This window comes from Eucyclogobius newberryi, unplaced genomic scaffold (assembly GCF_026437365.1).
Source record: "Eucyclogobius newberryi isolate DKJ021-1_F unplaced genomic scaffold, fEucNew1.0.hap1 SCAF_17, whole genome shotgun sequence".
Classification (NCBI taxonomy): domain Eukaryota; kingdom Metazoa; phylum Chordata; class Actinopteri; order Gobiiformes; family Gobiidae; genus Eucyclogobius; species Eucyclogobius newberryi.
In genome coordinates, this window is record NW_027315801.1 from 7,365,433 (window position 1) to 7,374,576 (window position 9,144).

Consider the following 9,144-nt stretch of genomic DNA (forward strand, 5'->3'; position numbering starts at 1 on the left):
AGACCTATGCCTTTAAATGTCAAACGGAATCTCTCGGATATTTAGGTGTGGTCTTCCAGAAAGATCTAGCCACAATTAACATCAAATCCAACTTTTGACAACTATAAAAAAAGATCTGGAGAAGTCGAAGTCAAAAGGATAGAAACGATAAAAATTATTGTTCTCGCTCTGTTTCAGACTCTCACGATCTCCATCCTCGACCGACTGTTGAGAGGAATAAGACTATCTCTTGCCGATGCCGATTTGTGCGGCAAGGGGAAAAAAAACTGTAATCTAATTTAAAACTCTACAAATCATCAAAAGAATATGAAGGTTTTGTACCAAATAGAACTGACCTGAGACTCAAGGTCTGGAATACAAAAGGTCAAAGGTTTTTCACCAGATTGTCAAAGAGAATCACGTGAAAAGATTAGGAATGTTGAAATTATGGGTATTTATTATTCTATCATTTATTTTATTACAACAACAACTAAAAGTCATGACCATTAGAAATCTCTGCTCGAAATATGTATTTAACTTTCAAGGGGAATAATATCTAACATTTTGGACAACGTCTCCACCAACTGCTTTAAATGGGAAAGAGACGGTCACATGTTTGGAGTGAATTCTGATGGGAAAATGTGTTACGTTTCTTAAGAACACCAGTTAAACTCCTGCCATGGACACAATAAACGGATCTCTCTGGAAAAAGGCCTCACAAAACACTGGGCGACACAAAATGGACCGACCATCAAGGGCCAACAGGGAAGACCATCGAGATACTCGAGGGTCTGGCCAGTTTCAGGCTCTGCCGCCATTGGTCTACTAACGGGTCGACGGGACAAGTCTGTGCGGGGCAAGTCTTGTCGATGTGGATATTGATCAAATTATTGTCATGTCTGTGTCCTATTTATCATTTTATCATGCAAACGATCCTCGCCTCTTGCAGTCTGTTAAAGACTGAACTTCGACTAACGGGTCAACGGGTCAAGTCTTCGGTCGACTAACGGGTCAAGTCTTCGGTCGACTAACGGGTCAAGTCTTCGGTCGACTAACGGGTCAAGTCTTCGGTCGACTAACAGGTAGACGGGACAAGCCTTCGGTCGACTACAGCTCTACAGCGCGTAACCCACTGCTCCCGACACGTTCACCTCCTGAAGATGGGTCAAACGCAGAGGAACCCCGGACCCCACGGCCCTGGACTGCGCTCCAAAGACGACCTCCGATGACAGGCCGGCCAGGCGAGCAGCCAGTGTTTACTTGCACCGTCACCCGTGCCCAGTAACGCTGGCACTCGCCCAGCCACACTCAGATGCAAAGTGTGGGGTCTCGCTCTGCCGCTCTCCCGCCCCCCCGCAGCCTCAGCGCTCCTCCCACGTCCCGGTCTGTGAACCAGAAGAGCCACCGAAACCCGAGCGGGCCCTTTATGCCCGCGCTCAGCCGGTCGTTGTGCGGAGAAAGCGCTCGACCGTCTTAATTGTGATTGTTCAGGCGAGCGATTAGGTTTGCCGTTCGCGTTGTCGCAGTATTAGGCTCAAAACTCGATAACGATGTCAATGCTACGATGAAAACAGAATGTGTTTTCCAACTGTAAGTCATATTACTTTCCTTATGTTTCCATGCGGTCTCATGCTGGATCTGCCAAAGCTCAAGGTCATTCTAAAACGGTTCAGGAAAAAGTCACATTTTGTCCTTGTTTGGGATTTTTCTCAGCCCCAGTTGGAGCGTTTACAAACTGCGAGACGAATACAAGTATCCAGGGCAACACATAAATAAGCATCAAATGTGATCAAAATAAATAAATAAATAAATAAATAAATAAATAAATCAAATAGCAATTTTTCTGACAAACTTCTAGCAATTAGATTTTTAAAAAGTATGATTCTGTTCAGAGTGCGCATTGTAAACAACAGAAATCTGAACTGATAAACTAATACTGCAGAGGTTTATACACGTTTATATAGTCCAGGAACAAGATGATTTTTACATAAAAAGAACGGGATATTTTGTTTTTGAGCAGAGTTTAGTCAATATCAATATTTGCTGCGTTTTAAGGATTTTTTTTTATCTTGCGGAGTTTGTTTTGGGTCTTTTTCCGGGTCGTGCGTAGCATGTCATCTCTGATTGGCGGCTGCGGCACATCTGATGCAGAAAGCTGAACAAAGCTGAACATGTCGCGCCAGCCACTTTGGGCGCCTCATGCGCGCGCCCAAAGCATCGAGAGCGTACGAAAACGCACCAATCACGCCGCAAAAACGAGGGTAACGCAGGACGCCGGGAAACGCAGGACGTGCTCGACATGCGTTTACACAGACTTTGAATGTAAACTGGACGCGTCAGCAGCCGCGGTCTGCACGAGGCTTTAAGCACAGTTAAGATCAATATATTTTCAATTTGGCTGAAATTTATAAAAATGTTGTCCCAGAATGGCAAATTTTTTTGGTTTATAATTTCACTTCCTGTTTAAAATTGATGACATCACACTAGGAAATTACCCAGCAAACATTGGGCCAAAACTCATTTGATGTCACATTTTTTTTATTTGACAAATAAAAATATATAAGAGCGACTTTATTTTGTTGAATATTTAGAAAGTCAAAAAAGTTGTTTCTTTGTGTAAATTCTGCATCAACTTTGACAGGAATGAGTGTCCCTGGTGTGATGTCACTTCCTGTTCCTGGTGTGATGTCATTTCCTGTCATTTTCTACAGATTTTTCAACGTTTCCTCCACAAATACCTGCTCGATTGGTGTAAAACTATCATTTATATAACAGGTATAAACACACCAAATAAAGTCAAAATTAGACAATCATAAAAACCTGTCATACGTCACTTTAATTTTCAAACTTGGACCGTTCAAATTGCGATTTCGATTCAGTTGCGACAAATCGTGAAGCTCGTTCGGCCTGAGCGGGTTTAGAAAAGTATCCGAGTGAGAATTCTCCGATAAACAGTGCGACACCATTTCAACAACAATTATTCACGATTAATATCACGACTAAAGTGACAAGATCCTAAATGTTCTCTCCGCTCGACATGTGACCTGCTTCATCCAATAAAACCTTACAAACGAGAAATTTGACATAAACAGCTAGATAAAAAAGCACTTTACATTTAAATGTACGTTTGTGAATAAAAGGCTGAGCAGAAAGGACTTAGTTTTGATTCATAAAACGTTATATTCCTTTAAATTGAACAACAAAATCGAAAAATATCACAACGATTATTCAGTCGATTATATTATGACTTAATTATGAACAGAATAATCTTGAAATCCTGAGATAACTATCATAATTCAGTAATCGAATAATGGTGTATCCAAGTTTAGAGCTTTTGATCAAAGAGCAGTTTTATCCGTTTAATCGACATCAGTGAAGTCACCTTCATCTGGAGTTTCGTGTTACAAACGATTAATCGGCCGTATAATCGCTGGACACACATCAGTGAGAGGACAGAACTCTCAGGACGTTTGCAGAGGTTTAAACTCCACGCGGAGAAACAGGTTTGACACAAAATAACAGGACGCGGCGCTGTTTGCAGAACAAGAGGCGCTTCGATCATCGCGGTCATTCGCCGACTGCCTTTTCGACTCGACCGCGATCGTCGTGGGACCTGTTGTCAACGCAGCCTCTCACGCACGCGGGCGAAACGCAAGCGCGGTGTCGGAGCGCGATTTAGGAGCGTGAAAAGGCGCAGCAACGACGGGGGGGAGCGACGGGACGCGGAAAGCCCCCCAGAAGCCCCCCAGCCCGTCACGAGCCCCGCGGAAAGAATCCAGCAGCGGCGCGAGCGCGTGGGACGGACTCACGCGCGCGCCAGCCACAACACGCACTGGTGACGGGCCTGTGTGCCGCGCGCGCACGGCGGGGCTACGGGACGCCGCGTCGCGGAGTCTCCTTGGAAGAGATTTTTACGCTGCGGGTTTGTGCGGGGGAGGGGTCTGCGACCGCGGAACCGAGCGGAATCGTGACCGCATCAAACATCAAACGCGTCGCGGTGAAAGCGACCCGAAAGCGCGTGCGTGTCCGCGGTTCTCTCACGTCCGTCGCTCACCTTGGCCGCGCCGCCGCCTCCGTTCATCCACGCGTTTGAAACGGACATGAAACACCGTGAGCTTTCCCCGGGATAAGTTTCCCTCTGCGCCAGGACGAGGCGGCTGCGCTCCGGAGTTTGTACGCGTTCCGTCGTAGCGTCTCCGGTGTGAAGAGGAGGAGGAGGTGAAGGAGGAGGAGGAGGAGCAGCACCGGAGGCTCCTCTGGCTCTGCGGGAATCCGCTCCCAACACCGGGAAAGCTTCTGTCTGAGAACAGCTGTTTTTTCTTTTCCAAAATGGAGTTAGGCGTGTCTGGACCAATCAGCGCCTCGGTGGGCTGGTCCACAGTGGGCCGGTTTATAATGGGCCGGTTCACCAATGGGCTTGATCACACTGGGCCGGTCCAACAGTGGGCCGGTCCAACAGTGGGCCGGTCCAACTGTGGGCCGGTCCAACAGTGGCACCAATGTCTTAAAACTGTTTTACCTTCACAAACATTATTTTCTTATGACATCATCTTGAGCTCAAATGAAAAGTATATAAACCATATTTCACCGGCACAAACCACGCAACAAGATATGCAAAATATGATTTATTTAGATAATAAGCGATGATGAGTCTGGACTCAAGGGGGCGCCGTCTCAGAGGGTCGTCTCAGCTGGAGGGCTGAGAGGAATAATATTATTTTATATTGGGTTCTAAATGTAGAAAGACTGCTGGGTAAAAGGGGGCGTGCTTAGGAGGCGTGGCCCTGCGCTTGAACCTAGTCAATCATTCGTCATTAATAACACATTTCAAAATTCTGAAATGTTCTTTTTTTTTTACAATTTTTGTGGAGAATTTAAGCATCGATATCTTTAAGTATCTTTTCAATACTTCTGTCAGTTCTGATATATCGATATTTGGTATCGATCTGCCCATCACTCCTGTTTAATCCAAACAACTGACTAAAAATGATTCATTTAGATTAGATTATTTGTTACAGACTCAATGAGTAAAATTATCATTTAAGAACAAGATTGACTTGAAATGAGAATCTTACAACATTATATAGTTATAAATGTGGTATATTTTTTGTGTATTTTATAATTACAACACTGTCGGAGTCGTGAAACATTCTCAGCGCGTAGCATGTTTTCACACTTGTGTTGTCCAAATAACAATTATTTGATCACTAAATTAGCTGACGATTATTTCAGAAACTATTTGTTGCCATCGTTTTCAGACCACATGACCCTGACCTGTGGGGTGCCCCAAGGGTCAGTCCTGGGACCCCTTCTGTTCAACCTCTACATGCTGCTGTTAGGTCAGATGATACACTGTGAAAATGTGTCCTAAACATGGACCGGCCTCCTGCTGGTGCCAGAGTTGGAACTAAACATGGACCGGCCTCCTGCTGGTGCCAGAGTCAGGACTAAAACATGGACCGGCCTCCTGCTGGTGCCAGAGTCGGGACTAAACATGGACCGGCCTCCTGCTGGTGCCAGAGTCAGGACTAATCATGTCTTGTATCTACCTGCGTTGCACCAATGAAATTTCCCCATGTGGGACAATAAAGGAATATCTTATCTTATCTTATCTTTATTTCTTTTATGATCGTATGCATGTTCTCCTGCTGCCTTGAGCATGAGTTGAGTTGTTTCTTGTGACATCATTGGGGGAAACGACTCGGCCTTTCAAACACAAAAGTTAGGCAATCTGCATCTGCTGTGAAACACCCATCGACCTCTCGTCACCCAAAACAATAAACGCTCTAAAGTCACTGCGGCTCAGTGAGAACAGCGCCCCCTTTGTGTGGCCGGAGCAGACACACGGTGTGATGATCTCAGGACCTAAACATTTACAGAAACCCCCTGAAGTCCGGATGATCCAGGCAAATCTCCTCACACGCGGCAGTAATTACGGCGCCTCCATGACATGAGCGCATGGCGGGGGGATTACCGATGATGTCATGAGGGAGGGTCCACAACAACACACAGGAAAAGGACTTGTTTACGACACAGACTGTAGTGTTGGGAAGGACGCCTAGTTACAGGGAACAATATCCGCTTCCATGTGTAACAGAGTCCCACGTGTAACCCAGTCCCACGTGTACCCAAGTTCCGTAACCGAGTTCCACGTGTAACCCAGTCCCACGTGTAACCCAGTCCCACGTGTAACCAAGTTCCGTAACCGAGTTCCACGTGTAACCCAGTCCCACGTGTAACCCAGTCCCACGTGTAACCCAGTCCCACGTGTAACCAAGTTCCGTAACTGAGTTCCACGTGTAACCCAGTCCCACGTGTAACCCAGTCCTACGTGTAACCCAGTCCCACGTGTAACCCAGTCCTACGTGTAACCCAGTCCCACGTGTAACCCAGTCCTACGTGTAACCCAGTCCGTGTAACCCAGTCCTACGTGTAACCCAGTCCCACGTGTAACCCAGTCCCACGTGTACCCGAGTTCCGTAACCGAGTTCCACGTGTAACCCAGTCCCACGTGTAACCCAGTCCCACGTGTGCCCGAGTTCCGTAACCGAGTTCCACGTGTAACCCAGTCCCACGTGTACCCGAGTTCCGTAACCGAGTTCCACGTGTAACCCAGTCCCACGTGTAACCCAGTCCCACGTGTAACCCAGTCCCACGTGTGCCCGAGTTCCGTAACCCAGTCCCACGTGTAACCCAGTCCCACATGTAACCCAGTCCCACGTGTAACCCAGTCCCACGTGTACCCGAGTTCCGTAACCGAGTTCCATGTGTAACCCAGTCCCACGTGTAACCCAGTCCCACGTGTAACCCAGTCCCACGTGTACCCGAGTTCCGTAACCGAGTTCCACGTGTAACCCAGTCTCACGTGTAACCCAGTCCCACGTGTAACCCAGTCCCACGTGTGCCCGAGTTCCGTAACCGAGTTCCACGTGTAACCCAGTCCCACGTGTACCCGAGTTCCGTAACCGAGTTCCACGTGTAACCCAGTCCCACGTGTAACCCAGTCCCACGTGTAACCCAGTCCCACGTGTACCCGAGTTTCATAACCGAGTTCCACGTGTAACCCAGTCCCACGTGTAACCCAGTCCCACGTGTAATCCAGTCCCACGTGTAACACAGTTCCACGTCTAACCCAGTTCCACCTGTAACAGAGTTCCACGTGTAACAGAGTTCCACGTGTAACCCAGTCCCACGTGTAACCCAGTCCCACGATGAGGACGATGAGAGTAATGTATTTGTGACAATGGTTTATTTCTACGGTTTAGACCTGGAATAGTCAGGTCCAGACCCGGTCCAGATCCGACAGTGGCGGAAGAAGTACTCAAGTAAAAGTACACATCCAGGAGCAAAAAATTATATTTGAGTAAAAGAATCACACATAAAAAACAAACTAATTGAAAAGTACTTGTGATAAATTTAGCTTTTAAAGTGATTTTAAAAACGGTGCTGGGTGCGCTGCGGAGCTTGCACCCTGTAGACCCGGGTCAGGTGACACCGTAAACCCGGGTCACGAGACCCTGTAGACCCGGGTTATGAGACCCTGTAGACCCGGGTCAGGTGACACCGTAAGCCCGGGTCAGGTGACACCGTAAACCCGGGTTATGAGACCCAGTAAACCCGGGTCAGGTGACACTGTAAACCCGGGTCAGGTGACACTGTAAACCCGGGTCATGAGACCCTGTAGACCCGGGTCAGGTGACACTGTAAACCCGGGTCAGATGACCCTGTAAACCCGGGTCACAAGACCCTGTAGACCCGGGTCAGGTGACACTGTAAACCCGGGTCACGAGACCCTGTAGACCCGGGTCACGAGACCCTGTAGACCTAGGTCAGGTGACACTGTAAACCCGGGTCACGAGACCCTGTAGACCCGTGTCAGGTGACACTGTAAACCCGGGTTATGAGACCCTGTAGACCCGGGTCATGTGACAGAAAAGACAGAGTCGGTTGAATCTTACGTGGTTCTTTACCATCGACATCGTGCCGTTGAGCGTGACATGAAGGACTTAAAGACACGTGTAAAAATAGAACAGAAAAGTTATTGCACATTTTCGGTGTCCATTGTTGTAATGTGTGAAAAACGCCAGATTTTTTTGGGAGGACAATTATATCTCAAAATTTGGCAAAAGCAACCAGAAAATATTAATACTCTATTTAATATAAAGGACTTCACAAGAAGTCCATGATATTACATTGATTTGGCAAATAAACTACATAGATTTGTAATAAACATTAAGATGTTGGTAAAACAGAATCTCAAATAATTATTAATGCTTTTTGTGAAATTGATACATTCAGTATTTAATATTCTATTTAATAGTTTAGTTTGAATTGTGTTATTCAAATAAACACATTTTGATCTTGAAAACCCTTTGTTAACCGTGGAAAGTTCCGAAAAACATTTATTCAACTTTACAGCATCTGAAAATGACAATATTAAATAAATAAACTAAACAAAAAGAAAAGAAAAGAAAAGAAAAGAAAGAAATATAAATCCACATTTTGACTAAATGTGTACGTTTGACTTTAAATAATAATAATAGTTTCATATCTGGTTGCTTTTGTCAGAATTTGAAACAAAGCTTGATTTTTTGGAAACATTTCACCAAAAAATAGCTCTAAATCTTAAGAAATGAACTAACATTTTTCTCCTGTTTTGCACCAGACTGAAAGTTTCTGTAATAAAGTCTAATAATAATAATAATAATAATACTAAGGCGATGATCTAAAACAATACAAAATGACATTCACACAAATGTAAAAAAGGCTGTTAAACGCTGGATTTGAGCTTCGTAAACACTTAAAGGAGACGTATCATCACATCGTCTTTGTCCTCGTCATAGTTTTACAGTTTTAATAGTTTTTTTTTTAAATGCAGAGCTCCACAGTTCAGACTTTGGAGATTGAAATGTGAGTGTTTTTGTGTTAAAACTGTACAGACTTTGTTGCATTTTGTCCTGAAATTATGTTTACATTTTACAATGAGACAAAGGCTTATTTCTCTTGTACATTTCAGACTTGATGAACACATTTTTGACCAAATAAAGTTTGAAATTCGGCGACTGAAGTTTTTTAAATGGAGAAAATTGACAAATAAAGAGAATTATTGACATTTTGATGTAATAATGTAGCCGTCTTTGTTATAAAAACCTAAATAAATATACA

General features: G+C 45.1%; 1 protein-coding gene across 1 annotated transcript in view; it reads right to left on the reverse strand.

Moving 5' to 3' along the window:
- The window catches only part of pkig (protein kinase (cAMP-dependent, catalytic) inhibitor gamma), a 31,174-nt gene extending 26,921 nt beyond the window's left edge, over positions 1-4,253 (reverse strand). The window contains exon 1 of the mRNA XM_072448873.1: positions 4,034-4,253. The gene's annotated coding sequence lies outside the window, so the exon portion shown is untranslated. The remainder of the gene's footprint in view (positions 1-4,033) is intronic.
- Between the last annotated feature and the right edge of the window lie 4,891 nt (positions 4,254-9,144).